This window comes from Calidris pugnax, unplaced genomic scaffold (assembly GCF_001431845.1).
Source record: "Calidris pugnax isolate Ruff unplaced genomic scaffold, ASM143184v1 scaffold70, whole genome shotgun sequence".
In the NCBI taxonomy this organism is placed as follows: domain Eukaryota; kingdom Metazoa; phylum Chordata; class Aves; order Charadriiformes; family Scolopacidae; genus Calidris; species Calidris pugnax.
This window is the reverse complement of record NW_015090862.1, coordinates 6,875,111-6,890,375: the sequence shown is the minus strand read 5'-3', so window position 1 is coordinate 6,890,375 and position 15,265 is coordinate 6,875,111.

Here is a 15,265-nt window from a genome sequence, read left to right as displayed (position 1 = left end):
CTCCCCTCAGCGACCTCAGCTCGCGCCGCCCGCCCTCCCCTCAGCGCTTGGCGGCGCCGCTGAGGGAAGGAGTTTAGGCGGCAGCTTTCTGCCCCGACAGCTCAAGGCGAAAAGCTGAGGTGAAATAAAGGCCAGAGGGGTTACGCGGGGTTAAGTCCGGGCTGCGCTCCCCCTCGCGGCCCCACAGAAGCGGGCGGGGCTCGACCCCACCTGAGGTGGGGCGGAAGGTTGAGGGCCCAGCCTGTCCTTCAGAAATTACCCTCTACTCGGTCACGAAGCACAGAAAACTTTTAAGTGTTCGCCCTGCTTTAAATAAGGTGAAAAGAGTATTTCCGCTGCCGGGAGTCGGGCGGAGGTGCCACGGCAGGTGGTGTTGGTTGCCTTAACGAGGGGGAAGCAGGTGCAGGCTGTCCTTGACGAGGGTGGAGCTTGATTTTCCACAGGTGTGGATATCAGTAGCAGCTCTGGTGTCAGTATTTTGAGGACAGGAAACTGGTAAGTTGGGCACTTCATGGTGTGAGGAGTATGTATCATTGAGTGTGTTTCTTAATTCAAGTTTTTCAGTTTGAAAACAAAAAATAAGTTATAACGAATGAATACAGTAAGAAAAAGAAACCTCATGTCTCTTTGTTCAATAGTTTGCTTCTTTGTTCTTGAGAAGAGCCAAGCTGGGTTGTACAATATACACGTGAGTTCATTTTAACTGCTGAAATACTTAAGAGTCACATGTACGGCTGTATGCAAAATCATGAATTTCTTTGTTATTAAAAAAGTTCTTGTCTCTAAATTTATGACTTTCTGAATTTGTTTGCATCATATTTTTTTGAAAAGCACAGGGAGTTGGAAAGTTGTTAACGTATTTAAACATATTTGTAGTGCCTATGGCTCTCCTATCTTAATATAATAAGTATGGTATATAAAGCATGTAGTGTTTTTATTTTAGTGTTATTTTTGAGTTCACATTTACACTGAGGCTATTTTCTTGAGGTATCTGCCTTGAGGTAAGTAGTAATATTCTGAAATGAGTTAACATAATTATAGTCTGTATCTACGGGCTATGCTTTAAAGGTAAGTGAATGCAGTAATTAAAAAAGCACGTAAAGGTTGTTTGAAGCATGTATCTCCCAAACTTTTGGTTTTGTCTTAGAAGTTCTGTAGTTCAGATTTTGTAAGATTTTTCATGCAATAAGACCCCTTAAAGATGAGTCTTCTTAAACCACTTTACCTTATGAATTATTTTATGTAGGCAAGTTATAAACCCTGAAAATAGAACTTTTAGGGAAAGTTAGATTGCATCAGACCAAGTGGAGGACACTGAAATATGGTCTTTTAGGTAAAATCTTACAAAGGTACCTCTTTTCTAGGGTTGTTTCTAGCGATTTCAGTAGTAATCTTATTGAAAGCAAAATGAGACTACAAGTCATCTTACTTTAAAAACTATAATGTTACTTTTCTCAGAAAAGATGAACACTGGCCCTTTAAAGTCAATAGTGAAGCTAAAGTTTTTGTAGTCAAAAGATGCTCATCAAGAAAATGAGGTAATTATGTGAGACCAAATAACCTAATGGATAAGCTACAGACTGCTTGTGCTTTTGTGTGTGAATTGTGAATTCTGCCTGTGAACCTAAATAAATAATTTGACAGCCTCTACTTAATCATCCATAGATAGAGGTTTCCATAAGAATTAACTGTCACATATGTTTTAGCACAACATGACACAATGGGAAGGTCACTCCAAAGACCTTAACTGTATCTTATGCTCATAGAGGGTCATGAAATTGTGTGATTTCTATTTTGTCTTTCAACACTGTATTTGTTACCCTGGTAAAATAAATCATTCTATAAAAATAGTACACATATTAATACCATACCATTTAAATATGTTTACAGATGTGCATTAAAAATACTTGTTATGAAAGCTATATGTATCATATATGCTACTTTTAATTAAGAATTATGCCCAAAAAATAAGTGGATTTGTTCCATTCCTATTCACTACAATATAAATCATTGTGTATAAAAATACATAGATTTGCACATGTTATAAATGTGGTAGCATCTCGAATTATAAGTTATAAGCACTGATCCTACCTAAAAATAAAACCTCCTATACATTGTATAATATTTGTCTAAAGTTTTAATTTTAATAATTTATTTTGGAAAGAATGATTGAACTGCTGCAGAGCTAAAACAGGTAAATCATTAAAATAGAATTTTTACAGTAGTGACTTAACATAAAGTATGTTTTTCTGCACTAATTTAATAGGGGTGATGTTGAACAAGTTGTCCAAACCTAAAGGAGTTTTTGTGTACGTGATTTAACTTTGCTTGCACCAACTGCTAGAAACCGGATGTATGCCAGTATAAAATGCCCACATACAAATCTGTACCATTACAGACAAATTGATTTACCACTATATTTCAAGCTAAACTGATGTAGCATGTCAAAAGTGCTCATGTAAGACAGATTTCAAATCACAGTGTAAGCAATAAAAGTCTTTTGCTGAAAACTACTGTTCACATATCACTATTCTTTTAAAAATAATGATTTGATTATAAAAATAAATTGCATTATTTATAGATATCACAAGATTTTTAAGATAACATTGTTCAAGGTTTGGGAACTCTGTTGTAATTTCTTTTAAGAAATTAGAAATTAAGGTTTTGATGCATGTTTCAAGAACAGAATCTAGAATTTTAAGAATAGTGCTAAAATGGACTTGCCTTAAGTATGAGAGTGAACCAGTTATTGGAATCATTACCATGACTTTTGCCTGTTGTTTCTGACAGTGTCGATATGATGGTCAGGTTCACAGAAATTTGGTTTATGTCTCTCTTTCCTGTGAAATGCTCCCTTACTGTGTCCCTTTCTCACTACCCCTGGTTTAGCCATCTCATTATTTTCTTGGGCAAACAGAATTACTGGATGCTGCTGTCATTCTGCTGTCAAATCCCATGTAGGCCGTAGCAGTAGTATGAAAAGTAATCAGATGAACTTAAAGGTTCGATCCTTTAATTATTTTTATGATGTTCAGTAATTTTTTTTTAATGTAAAAACTTTAATATTTTTTATATAAGTAAAAATGCATATGCATATTACGTTGAAAGTGTTTTGGCAAAGACAACACCCATACAGGAAGGTAAAATTACAAAGATTAAGTATTTGTATATATTGCCCTGCTTTGTGGTACTGTTTTTTGGCAAGAACCTGCATTGAGGGAAACCCAAATGGACACAGACTTACCAACCTACCAGCTATGGTATCAGCTGGGTTTGCACATGAAAAAAATCTGTGAGAGCTACTTTGGCTCAAAATACTTTTTATGAATAACTTGTGATGTTTACAGACTATTCTTGAATTGAAATCAATAAAGAGCCATAGTCCTTGTTGAAATATCACATCTGACAACTGGTAAGGAAAGGGAGAATATGAACAAAGAAAATTAGTTAAAACTAGTCACACTCTTGAGCTCAACAGAGATCACTTCTTCCTGTTGGACCATTGGATCTCCCCAAGGGAGGGAAGAGCACTTCACAGATGAATACATACACACAGGAAAAGAGTGTAGACAGTGAGTGATATAGACATGGGAAGAAACTCTTCTGAAGGTAATAAGACTTCTTTTCAAAGGTGAGCTTTCTGCATCAAAGCTCCAGTCATCAGTCCATTTTTTGGACATTACTTTCACGTGCTGTTGCAGGAGGTTTGCATTCTAATTCAAGTTCTTGTCCAAATCTTTGACATGCAGACCGCTTCATCTCATTTTATTCAATAATTGTAATAGAAATGGTAAAATGAGGTTTTTGTGAAGTATTTTTTCAGATTCTTTTGTTGAAGAGGATTTATTTTGGCTTGGTGAGCTAGTGCTAGATTCAGAAATGCCATGTTGCATTGTAAACTTGGGTACTGGTCTACTTGGAGGTATTGTGCAGCTAATTTCCCCTATCCGTGTTTTCTTTTCATCGTCTGTGATTTAATAATAATAATAATGAGAGTTACTTCCATTATGAAAAGCCTTGAAACCTATTAAAGAAAAGCACTTCAAAAAACCTTAAAAAAAAATTTATACATGTAAAAAGTTAGACCTGTTTCTTATGATCTGCAGTTGTGTAGGTAGCTCTACATTTGTACTTCTCACTAAAGATAATTTTGTCTTAATAATTTATTAACAATTCAGACCACATAATAATTTCAGTCTCTTGTGATTATTGTCATCTAATTGTCATCCAGCTTTCTTTTCTTCAGCTCCCTGTAAGGTTTTTCCTCTTCATCTGAATAGGCAGCAAAGTAGCTTCAATAAACCAAATATTTATTTGACCTCAATTAGCAATCAAGATATGTTTTTGAGATAACAGCAATTAGTGGTTAACAACATTGTTGACAGATGTCACATACTGAAATATGAAACAGCATTAGCTTTGATTACATTAGGGGATAGTTGTCAAGTACTGAGAATTTATTGCATTATCTTATGTATAATGTGATGAAATATTGATGAAAAAATGTCACATTTCATGTCAATGGAGCTATTGTTTTGCAAAGATAAGCTATGGGTATACTTCTGGAGATTTAAGAATGGTGTTGATTAAATCAGTGCTTTTATGAGAATAAATGCAATTTCACAAATTGCTGTCAGATAAAAGGGTGAGATAAGTCTATACTTGTTACATTCTGGAATTAAAGCAAGGCAGTCTGTTGATACAGAATTCAGTCTCTTAATGTCTATCTTATTAGGCTTACAAACTCTATTTTATTGGCTTTTTTTTTCCTAGAAAATAATAATGCTGTAGTCGTTAGCTCCAACAATAGGGTAGTTTCACAATATTATTAATTTTAAAATGTGAGTAACAAGTACGTGTTTGCTTATTTATTGTACTGATAAAGAAGTGTAATACACGCTTTGAGACGCTAGAGGGAGAAAGTGAAAACAAGGAGGCAATTGAAAACCTATTTAACTGAGCCCTACCTAGTTTCTTGATAGGAACTTTATTCCACCACCTTTTTTGCATGTAGAGCAATTCACACACCAAGAATGCCAGCAATGTCCAAGCACTCTACTAAATCACAAATTCAGGGGGCTGATTGTATGCATACAAACATACCTGAAATGATGAAAAATGGTGTCTGTTTGAGATTTATGTTTAGGAGGAGATACAGAGGCCAAAGCAACAATTCTGGTGCATAAGATAAATAAAATTCAATATTCTGAAGAAAATAATCAAGGTACATTTTCTATGGTAACTTAAAAAGTACTGGATATGTTTACTATTCCGGTGAGTATTTAAATCAAATTAAATATGGACAAAATATTTTTTGTTATCTCAAACTTTTTATGTGTACTATGAAATACAATTCTGTATTTTAGTGTTTTTTTTCTTTTTCCTTTTTTGGTAATGTCAAATGTTTACTGTGCTGTGTTTTAAGAGATAAATGAGATCTGAAAATATCTGAAGTTCATTCAGAAATGAAAAATCATTGCTATTTTCCAGAGCAGATCAGACTCAAGCCACTAGATGTCTCTAAATGTAAAATTAAACCTAGTCAAGAAGGCAGCTAAGACCACATAAGAACATGTGGAACAGAGATGCAAGAGACTGGAAAATATTTCCTTTCATAGGAGATCAACCTGTGCTTTTAATATTCACTTGCTGAGCAGAAATGTTTGATCGGGCCTCTGATGAGCGAAGTTTCTTTTGAAGCTTATTCCTCATTATTATAATGAGTACAATTTAATTTTTGCATGGCAGCAAGCAAGAAATCAAACCGATGAGCAAAACTACTAACTACAAAATAAAAACTCTAGAAAATCTTGGTTGACTTAAAGTAGATTCTAAAAGAAAATAAATTTTCCTTTATGATTTTTATATATTCTTGCATTGTTTAAGGTAGCTTTTTCTGATCTGTCTTATTAAACAAAGGGGATATGCTTTCTGGGGCAGGCGACTTCAGCTGTCCAAATGACTTGATGTTGAAGAGACAGAGGTCCCAGTGGAGGCTGCATAGTACCTAACCTTAAGGACTATGATCAGAAGTATGTGATCCTCTTCCCAGTTAGTGTAGTGGTACTTGTTTATATATATTCAGTTTCTATTTGTGTAAAATAAGAAATTTTTTTATCTTTCTTTTTGTAGCATTCTTAATGAGAAGATCCCAAAGCACTGTACAGATGTTAATTCCAGTAGTATTTTCATAAGACAGGTAAGGTATAGTTTTTTCAATCTTTATGAAATTGGAGTCAAGGAAGGACAGGTGTGGAAGTGACATGCAAAATTTGTACACAAAAACCGTAAGGTTAATTTGGACTGAATAATCTATTTTTTCTAAAGCTTAGGGACCAAATTAAAAAGGATGCTATTTTCTCATTAACTGCAAGTATTAATTGTTCAAAACTTTGAAGTTTGTGGCACTTATTTATAGTTTAAATACCATTCTTCTATAATAGACCAAGAAAAAACCTGTGACATAAGTCTATTTTTAGTCTAATAACCTACTAGCTCCTGTGACTCACAGATGACAAGCAGGATATGAATCGATGACAAGTTATTGCATTTTTCTTTGTGTAAGAATTTCAACTTTTTTTTTATTGCGGTGGCTTGACTCTTTGTTATTAATCTCCAAAACTGTAGTGAATAGATATTTCAATAAAATTTGTATCTATGGACTTGGTGGTTAATAACACATAACACTTTGAAGGAGGGCCCTTCCTTTGTTTTCTGTTGGAAAAAGGTAAATGGTGTGCATTGAACTCATTTATCAAGGTGATTCTTGTGAAGCCCAGAACACATCACCTATTATCCCTAGCCATAGTTGTGCCTATCTTTTGGAGGCAAGGACAAAACTCATCTAATTTGTAGTTCCTATCTTCAATATTCTCAGGGTCAGAAATCAGCTAATTGATTTTCTGCTTATCCTGTCGCTTTGATGATGTATCTCTTGATAGCATATTTTGTTACAGAGTTCATTATTTGTATCTTTTATCACTTATGGAGTCTACTGAAAATTACAGTGTACACCTGGGGATGCAGAATCTATATTTCTGAAAGGTAGAAATGAACTGGCTAGAAAACCTGATTATTTTTTTTTCTTGCTTTCCTGGTTGAATTCCTTCTCATTGGTTTCAGCTTTCTGTGTTGTTATGATCACAGTAATGATAATATAGCTGTTTATCGTTGAATTTGATCTGAAGAGTGCATAATTTTTTCCCACAATAGAAAAAAACCGGAGTTTTCCACTCATTTAAAGCCAGTGATTGGCTTCAAGGGGAAGGCAAAAAAAACAGTTCATTTCCTAGTCTTCTGAGGTGACTGGCAAATTTCTTCGTATGCTAATGTAAGGAGATACCGATGAGTGTTGATCAGCTGAAAATTTCACTCATTCATTTGCAAAGGTGCAAATTCCCTTTCTTCTCAAGGGGAAAATTTCAGAAAAAAAAGATAGTTAAAAAATTGGTGTTCCAAAATCAAAAGTTCTTTAAAAATGCACATTAGTCAGCATAAAAGTAGCCAAGAAAAGATAGCTTCATAACGTTCACTGATAGAAATGTAAGGGATGCAAGGAAACTGCTCCTACATTCTATATTTGTAATATAAATTGAAATTTGGCTCATTTTTTCCACCAAGTTTATTTTTTTTTTAATACTCTTCTATAACTAAGATATTTTAAAACATCAATAGGTTGTGTTTTCATTTTCCTGTGAAAGTTGAATGGTTGTCTTCCACATGTTTTTGCAATCAGTATTCAGGTCTGTTCCTTGTTTTCCTTATGCAACCTATTATATTAAAATCTATGAGTTCGTGACAATTGTTGTTGCATTACAAGTATCCTGTAGAGGAGGAATTTCCTGAGAAGAACAATATGTAGTATTCATGCCAAGTAGGTAAATCGTCAGGCTGAAATCTCCTTGCTTTTGATGAATTAACTGAAAGATGCTGGCAGGTTTCAGTTTGCTAATATGTACTATATAAATTTGCATAAAGAAAGAAGTTAAAAAAATCAAAATGCAGATTCTCACTTAGAAAAAATAAATCTGTAAACTCTCAAATAAAAATAATCGTATCCTCTTTATATCAGTTGAGAATTTGGGTTGAAAAATAATTACATACACCTTTTGGAAGCAGATCACTCAGTGGTGTCAGGTATCAGGTGGTACATCCTTAATAACAGCATTGTACCTAATTGTTCTTTTCTATTGAATAGAGAGGACTGAAAGTATAGACAGTTTTGATATAGCTTAGATAAAAATGCAATGTAAACAATTCCTTTTGTTTCTTTTTTTCAATGTCTTTCTAAATTCTTGATTCTGCATATAGATCTGCAACATTGGGACCTTTTAATGGCAGTCAGCTCATAGGACTGAGTAATATTAGGCATTAAATAAGAAATGGTAATGTGGAAAAGGGAAAGCATTGCAGAAGGTGATCACCCTAAGTGATAGGGTAATTACTTGAGGTACCAAAGCTATCAGTTTATGAAACTTGTATGTTGTACTGCAGCTTCTACTCATATGCCCTTTAGCCAAACACCACCTCGACAGCTTATTCCAGCTCAGTACTTTTCATTATTCTTTTGTTAAATTTAGTAAATGCTTTTTCCAAATGAAAGAGCATTTTCACGTGCCCTGTTCTGAGTCCATAGTGAACTTCTGCCTATGTTCAAGTATTCTCTGCATATTTCCTACCATACAGTCATAACATGTTCCCCAGTTGCACATGGAATAAACAATCATGACATGACAGTAAAATAAATAAAATACAATGACTGCTAATGATGATGGAACCCAAGAATTCCAGGAGAAAATCACTATTCCACGTGAAGGGCCCCAATACTGGGAAAGTGAGTGGGGAAAAAAGGAAGAGGAGGCAAGTTTGCACAATTTCAGGAGAATACAGAGATGCAGCTGTGTAACTTTGACTCATGCTAAGGCTTACTGTGGACTCTATTTACTAAACCTTAAGTCAGCAGTGTCTTGTTCCAAGTAAATATTTTTTCATTTGACCCAAATGCATACTTGGGATCAGATTCTCAGCCAGTATGTACCAGACTAAGTTAACTTCAGTGGAACTCCATTGCTTGCATAAGGTGGAAACCTGGCTCTAAGACTATAAGACAGCTGTGGGAGACTTGTTCAGAATAAATAGAATTCAGAAGACAGATATGCAAATATATTAATCTAAAACACAAAACCAAAAAGTAATATGTTAACAACTTCACATTATGACATAGTAGCGTGATCCTAAAACATCTTAAGTACTAGACACTTCTGGAGGATGGGGTGGAAATCAGGACTACACATATTATGCAGAGTGACTGTAGACTTCCATAAAATCCTGCACTGAATTTTCTTCAATGTCACACTTAGCAGATTTTTGGCCTTGCAGACTAGCACAGAATCACAAGGAAGGAACCTCTCAAGATCATCTAGTCCAACATCCCTGCTTAAAAACAGGGTCAGCAAGACAAAGTTGCCCAGGATTGTGGCCAGTCAGGTTTTGAGTATTTCCAAGGACAAAGACTTCTCATCCTTTCTAGACAACTTATTTCAGTGTTAAACTACCCTCACAGTAAAAATGAGGTTTCTTTTGTTCAGGTGAAACTTTGAGTTTAAGCTTGTGCCCATTGCCTCCTCACCTGTTACTAGGCAACAATGAGAAGAGTCAGTCTTGTTTACACCCTCCCATCAGGTATTTATAAAAGTTGATAAATCCACCCCACCTCCCCAAGCTTTATCTTATCCAGGATAAACAGTCTCAGCTCTCACCTATCTTTTGAGGTGTGGCCACGATCCAGACCCAGTTGGTCTCCTTGGAACTGCAGACAGCTGCTCCTGAACTCAGAAGACATATGCACTCACCTCTGCTCCAAGGAGACCAAGACCGAAGGCTACAATTATATTATGATAGACTGAAAAATTTAAAAAGTAAAATATTACATGTCTGTGGATATATATACTATTAACCACCGCTGAAAACTAAAAAAATAAACCCCAATATTTATCTGAACAAGTAGTCATAAACACCGGTTTTTATTATTTCAGTGTTTTGGGTATTATTTTAAAATATTTTAGCTTTGCGTGAGAATATTTACTATCCAACTAAGTGCTGCAGTAGTACTAAAAATTAATGAAGCTTATTAAAATTCAGGTGGTCTTTTTGTGCAATATTTATTCATACTTTATTCTAGACGTATGCTTAGCTATAGGTAATATGGTAAAATAAGAGTTCTGTGTGAATCTGTGTTTAAAAAAAAATATGAAACCTTAGTATTCCACTTCAGATGCTTTACAAGTATTAAAATCAAAGTTTAAGAACTCCCAAAGGATGTTCTTCATAAAATAGTTGCACTGAGTTTGTTATTGCTGGCAAAGTTGGCATTCAGAAATGTGTTTAGACAAGACAGCTGCATACAGTAGATAAAAGTTGAGGAAATGAGGGTAAGCGAACAGTTGTAGTATTTTGCTTTTTCTCTTGCGTCTCAGAGTGGGTATAGAGGGAGAAAGAATTTGTTGTCGGTATTTCACTGCTCCATCAATTGGCTGGCTTTCCTCCATGTGAAATGTGGGAGGAGCATGCAGGAAACGTGAAAATATTTGCAGTGAGGAAACAGAAGGGAGGGAGTAATTTAGTCTTCAAGTCAACCAAATTTTTTCCTGTTTGTAAAAAAAAATTCATTTCGATTTATGTTCTTTAAGATATTTTTCTACTGGAATGGAACTTCTCTCTGTAAAAGGTAGGTTTTTCTTATCACACAAGCTTCTTCACCAATGTGACAAATATTTGGTAGGTGGCTATAAAAAGCAACTTCATAGACTGCAGATGTGCATTGCTCATTTAAGTTGATGGGAATATTTCTTCAAGTACTTCCTTCAAGGGTATTCAGCTAAGTGCAGTGTGTAAGTTCTCTTGCAGTGCAGTTGGACTCCTGCAGCGGTTGGACTCTCCTTGTGGCTCAGAGAGTTTGGCCTCTCCCCATTTGCGCTGAAAGTGAAAGCTTTCTCAGTGTGAGACATGATGGAATTATTCAGGCTGTCAGATAGACATTCTACAACTATGATCCAATTCTGTAAAATACTTAGGGATGTTTAGGGATAGATGAAAGCAAGAATAAGAAAAAGAAAGGTAGATGAAGTTAGGCAAAGTGGGAAGGGAATCTGAAAATGATGGTAAGCTTTTGGGAATCTTTGAGGTGTGAAGTTGTGGACTCAATGTATTGTTTTATTGGCAATTACTAGGTCCTAAGTAAAGTAATGAAATATATGATATACATAAATATATTCTTAGAGCAGGTTTAATTTTTATAGGGCTGCAGTGATATTTCATTCAAATTGAACTGAACTGTCTTGGCATGCATTGATATGACAGAAAAATATAAAGAATATTTAATTATATTGTTTAAAAGTCTAAGTTCAATGAACTTTAGTAGTCAGACACTTGATACAAAATGATGACCTGGATAGATTTTCATAATTACGATGAATATCTGAATCACAATCCTATTAGCTTCAGGACATTTTTCATTAATAGGAGAGAAATCGTAGTGTGGCACTTAAGGCTGTTGAACAAAAGTCGGGATTTGAAATGTTCACTTTTTAATTAGTAAAGGTGTTTACTGCAGTATGTCTTTTCTAATAGGCAGAGTAAATACAATGTAATAAAAGATGCTTTGTAAGATGATAGAAGCTACTTTAGATTATATGAAGTCTGTGAGCCTTCTGTGACTATTACTGAAAAGAATTTTGAACTAGTGTCATGAGGTGGTGGATAGTATACTACTCTCCTTGGTCACCTGCTCTCCATTCTGCTCGCTGTGTTGTACCCATGTATTTACTAAGTTTCTGTAAGCTGCAAAGACTTTCTGCATGTTTTCTTTTCCAAAGAATTACAAGTAATCATACTATCTTACCACAATGGCGCTTACACTTTTTTAGGAGTACTTGTTATCATTTTTGATTGAGGTTTTTTATACCACAGAAATCCTTTAGATTTTTTTTTTTCATAAAAATTTATTGGCAAGTATTGTTATGGTATTACCTGAATATAATCTTTTTTTTTTAATACAGTGAGAAGAGGAAGGTTAGGTAAAGCAGCTGGTAAGTCTGATTTCCATTTTAATTTCTGCTTTGCATTTTTATTTCTTGGGCATGCATGTGTGTATCATACTGAAGAACCATTTAATACTGAGACTACTTGCATCCATTTCATTAACAGTTCAGTACAAAACAAATGAGGAAAGAATTAAAAAATATACAGATATCTTAAAGATCAAATTAACAAACAAGATTGTGGCCTCAGGCAATCTGTAGTTTTCAGTTATTAATCATTGTTTTTTCTCAAACTAGTGGTATTTAACAGATATTTCCACTAAAAAGTATTTTTACATAATTTGATGACCTAAATGGGTCATCAGTCAAGAGAAACTATATAAAAAGAGTGCAGGATTTTAGCTTCACCAGGGTAGGGAGGGGGTGAATTTTCCCTGTGAGGAAGTACAGATGGGAGATACTGATGGACAGTAGCAGAGATCAGGTATAGGCCCTAGGCAATAAACATGAATAAAATCAAGCTGCGCATGGCTCTGTAAATCTGCTTCTAGGACCAAGATTTAGCCAGAGTGGAAAGAAAGTCAGAGATTTGTCACACATAGGCAAACTGTAAAAGTAAAGCCTTCAAGATCTTTCTAATTACTAGTTCTCGGGAGAAGATGTTATACGACCTAATCAATGCAGCAAAATTTGCCAGTAGATGTCTGGCTAATGCATTTAAGCAACCTCTGCAAATCATTTAAAGTTATCTAGATTAAAGAAAGGTAACCGGAACTAGCACAGGTTAAGCTGGTTTCTGGGAACATGATTCTTCTAACTCTGTGAAGCAGTCGTTCTTCACAATAGGCTGTGAAGTAGATGTATGAAGTACAGACTGAAGAATCATCTTTCTTTCATTGAAAACCTGATGCCATCAGAAAAATGTTCTGCAGAATTTAGCAAATCTTGTATTTTGTTGGTACTCAAAAGAGGTGATTTTCAAAAGATGATTATCACAACTATTTGAGATAAGTAATTTTAATTTTCCTTTGAATGCTGTTGAAGACTTGTTAATGCCATAAGTAATGGCAATAATGTTTGTATGGTGATAATTTGCTGTGTTTTCTTGGGCAGAAAAATTATGTAGGTGGTGACTGAGAGCAGTATTGAGAGATCTGCATGTTTCTCAGCTCTGGGATTCTTCTGTTAATTTAATACTTTGTTTTCCTGGTTTGAGGGCAAGCTGCCATGAAGCTGCTGTACTCTGTTATGGGTTGAAAGCTGAAGATATGAGTAAGAGGATAGCCTACCCTTTTTCTTTTCACAAAGAGTTGCACTAGGTGCCCCCATGTTTTGACAGCCAAAGGGTTGGGAGCTGTAATAATGGCTCTGTGGAAACCAAACTTCATATTGAGCAAAATTTACAGCTTCTTTCCACTGCCAGGGTATTGTAGTAATATTCAGTCTCCACACTGTTACTCTTCAAGGAGGTTACTTATTCACAGTTATTTAGAAGATAGAGTTTCTACATTTTCTTCCTTGACATAACTCGTGAAATCTTAGGGAGGTGGATTAGTGGTTAAGTGCTGAAGGCTAACATTTAGGTCCAGAGAAGAGCCAAAGAGGTCTAGGAACTACTGGAGAAATAGGTATTTGAAAAGGCAGATGGCAAGGTTCTGGGCAAGACACTGATAATGCAGGCAATCTGAAATTTCCTCAGATTTTGTGCTGGAAAAGAAGCTGGGGAAATATAGAAGGTGATTAGGTTTGATCACCTGGCATGATACATAGGAGCATGGAATTTTCAAATGTGAAAGAAATTAGAATTGAATGTGAAGATAATAAAACAATTAACAGAAAACCACAAAAAATGTATCTTAAAAAGTCTCTATCGCATCAGTTACAGCTTCATTTAAAGGAGATTGGTTTTAATTTTTGGGGAAGTTGATTATTGTATTTTTGATTTAAATGTAGATGTGGGTGTTCAAAATGGCTGGCGTTAGACATTGTAGGTTGCTATTTTTCAGCCAAGTGGTTTAATGCAGAATTATTTAAAATTTTCTCAAATCTTGAGTTGCTAGCCTCTGAGCTGCAAGCAAATTTTGCAACTACAAAGCATTTTGCACATTTCGTGTTTTGTTTGCCTCAATTACACAGAATGAGCAATAGGAGAGTATGTGAATCATGCATTGTTGACAACATTTTTCACAATATATATCACCAGAATCCTAAATCTATGTTGACTTTGTCAGGTCAGTGAAGAGCAAAGATTTGAGAAGGCTGGGGTGCTGAATTATAGGAAATAAATAGATAACATTGATTACTGTTGATTTTGTTTATTTAAAAAAAAAAAAAGTTCCCATTCCATAACATCCTCTAGTCCTTTAGTCAAATGTTATCATCAGTCCTAATCAGTAAGATCTACATACAGGATGTACAGAGCTAACTCTTCTCCCTCACGCTTCTTGTTACCTGCAGTGTAATTTGATACAACCTATTCAATAGCCTATTGTAGGCAAGGACAGCTTCCCTCCAACCCGGACTGTTTGATTGACCTGTGGTAATACAGGCAGCTCAAAAATTACTTCTGTTCTTGGCTACATCCCATATGTATATTTTGGCAGTAGTTCTATTTTTTAAAAAAGTATTTTTTTAACCATATGTCAATGTTGATCCTTAGGTAGGATGCTGGAGGCTAGTGAAGGATGTGTTACATGCATGTAAGCGGAGAAGCATTTCTGAAGGGCCAAGTTCATTGAGATGATATAATACACCTTTTTCTGCCTTAGATCCTGTGTGAGGCCCTAAAGGGTAGAGGTTTTCCTTAGTTCTTTTGCTTTTATTTCGGTCAGTGATGTTTTCAAGCACTTTGAATTTGTTTTTAAATTTTATTCGTTTTGCTGATTAGGTCCAATTTTATGAATACTCATACTGTGCATTTACAAAAACATGTTTGTCCTCATTTGGGCCTGCATCTGAAACCCATTTTGCTGCTGCAGAACTAGATTCACACACAAAGACAAGACTGAATCACATTTTACCAGTCTGGCGCTTGCTTTAATTAGCCAGTCACCGATATTATCATACCGATTGAAAGACAAAGAAAATCCTAATTTGCAGAAAAGGAGTGCGTACTGGTTTCATGCAAGATCTGTCAGGGAGATTGATAAATAATCTAAGAAGCTGTCTGGAAACCGAGGCTTAAAATACTTACACACATTTAGGCTTATGTTCTTTCCCACCTGTGA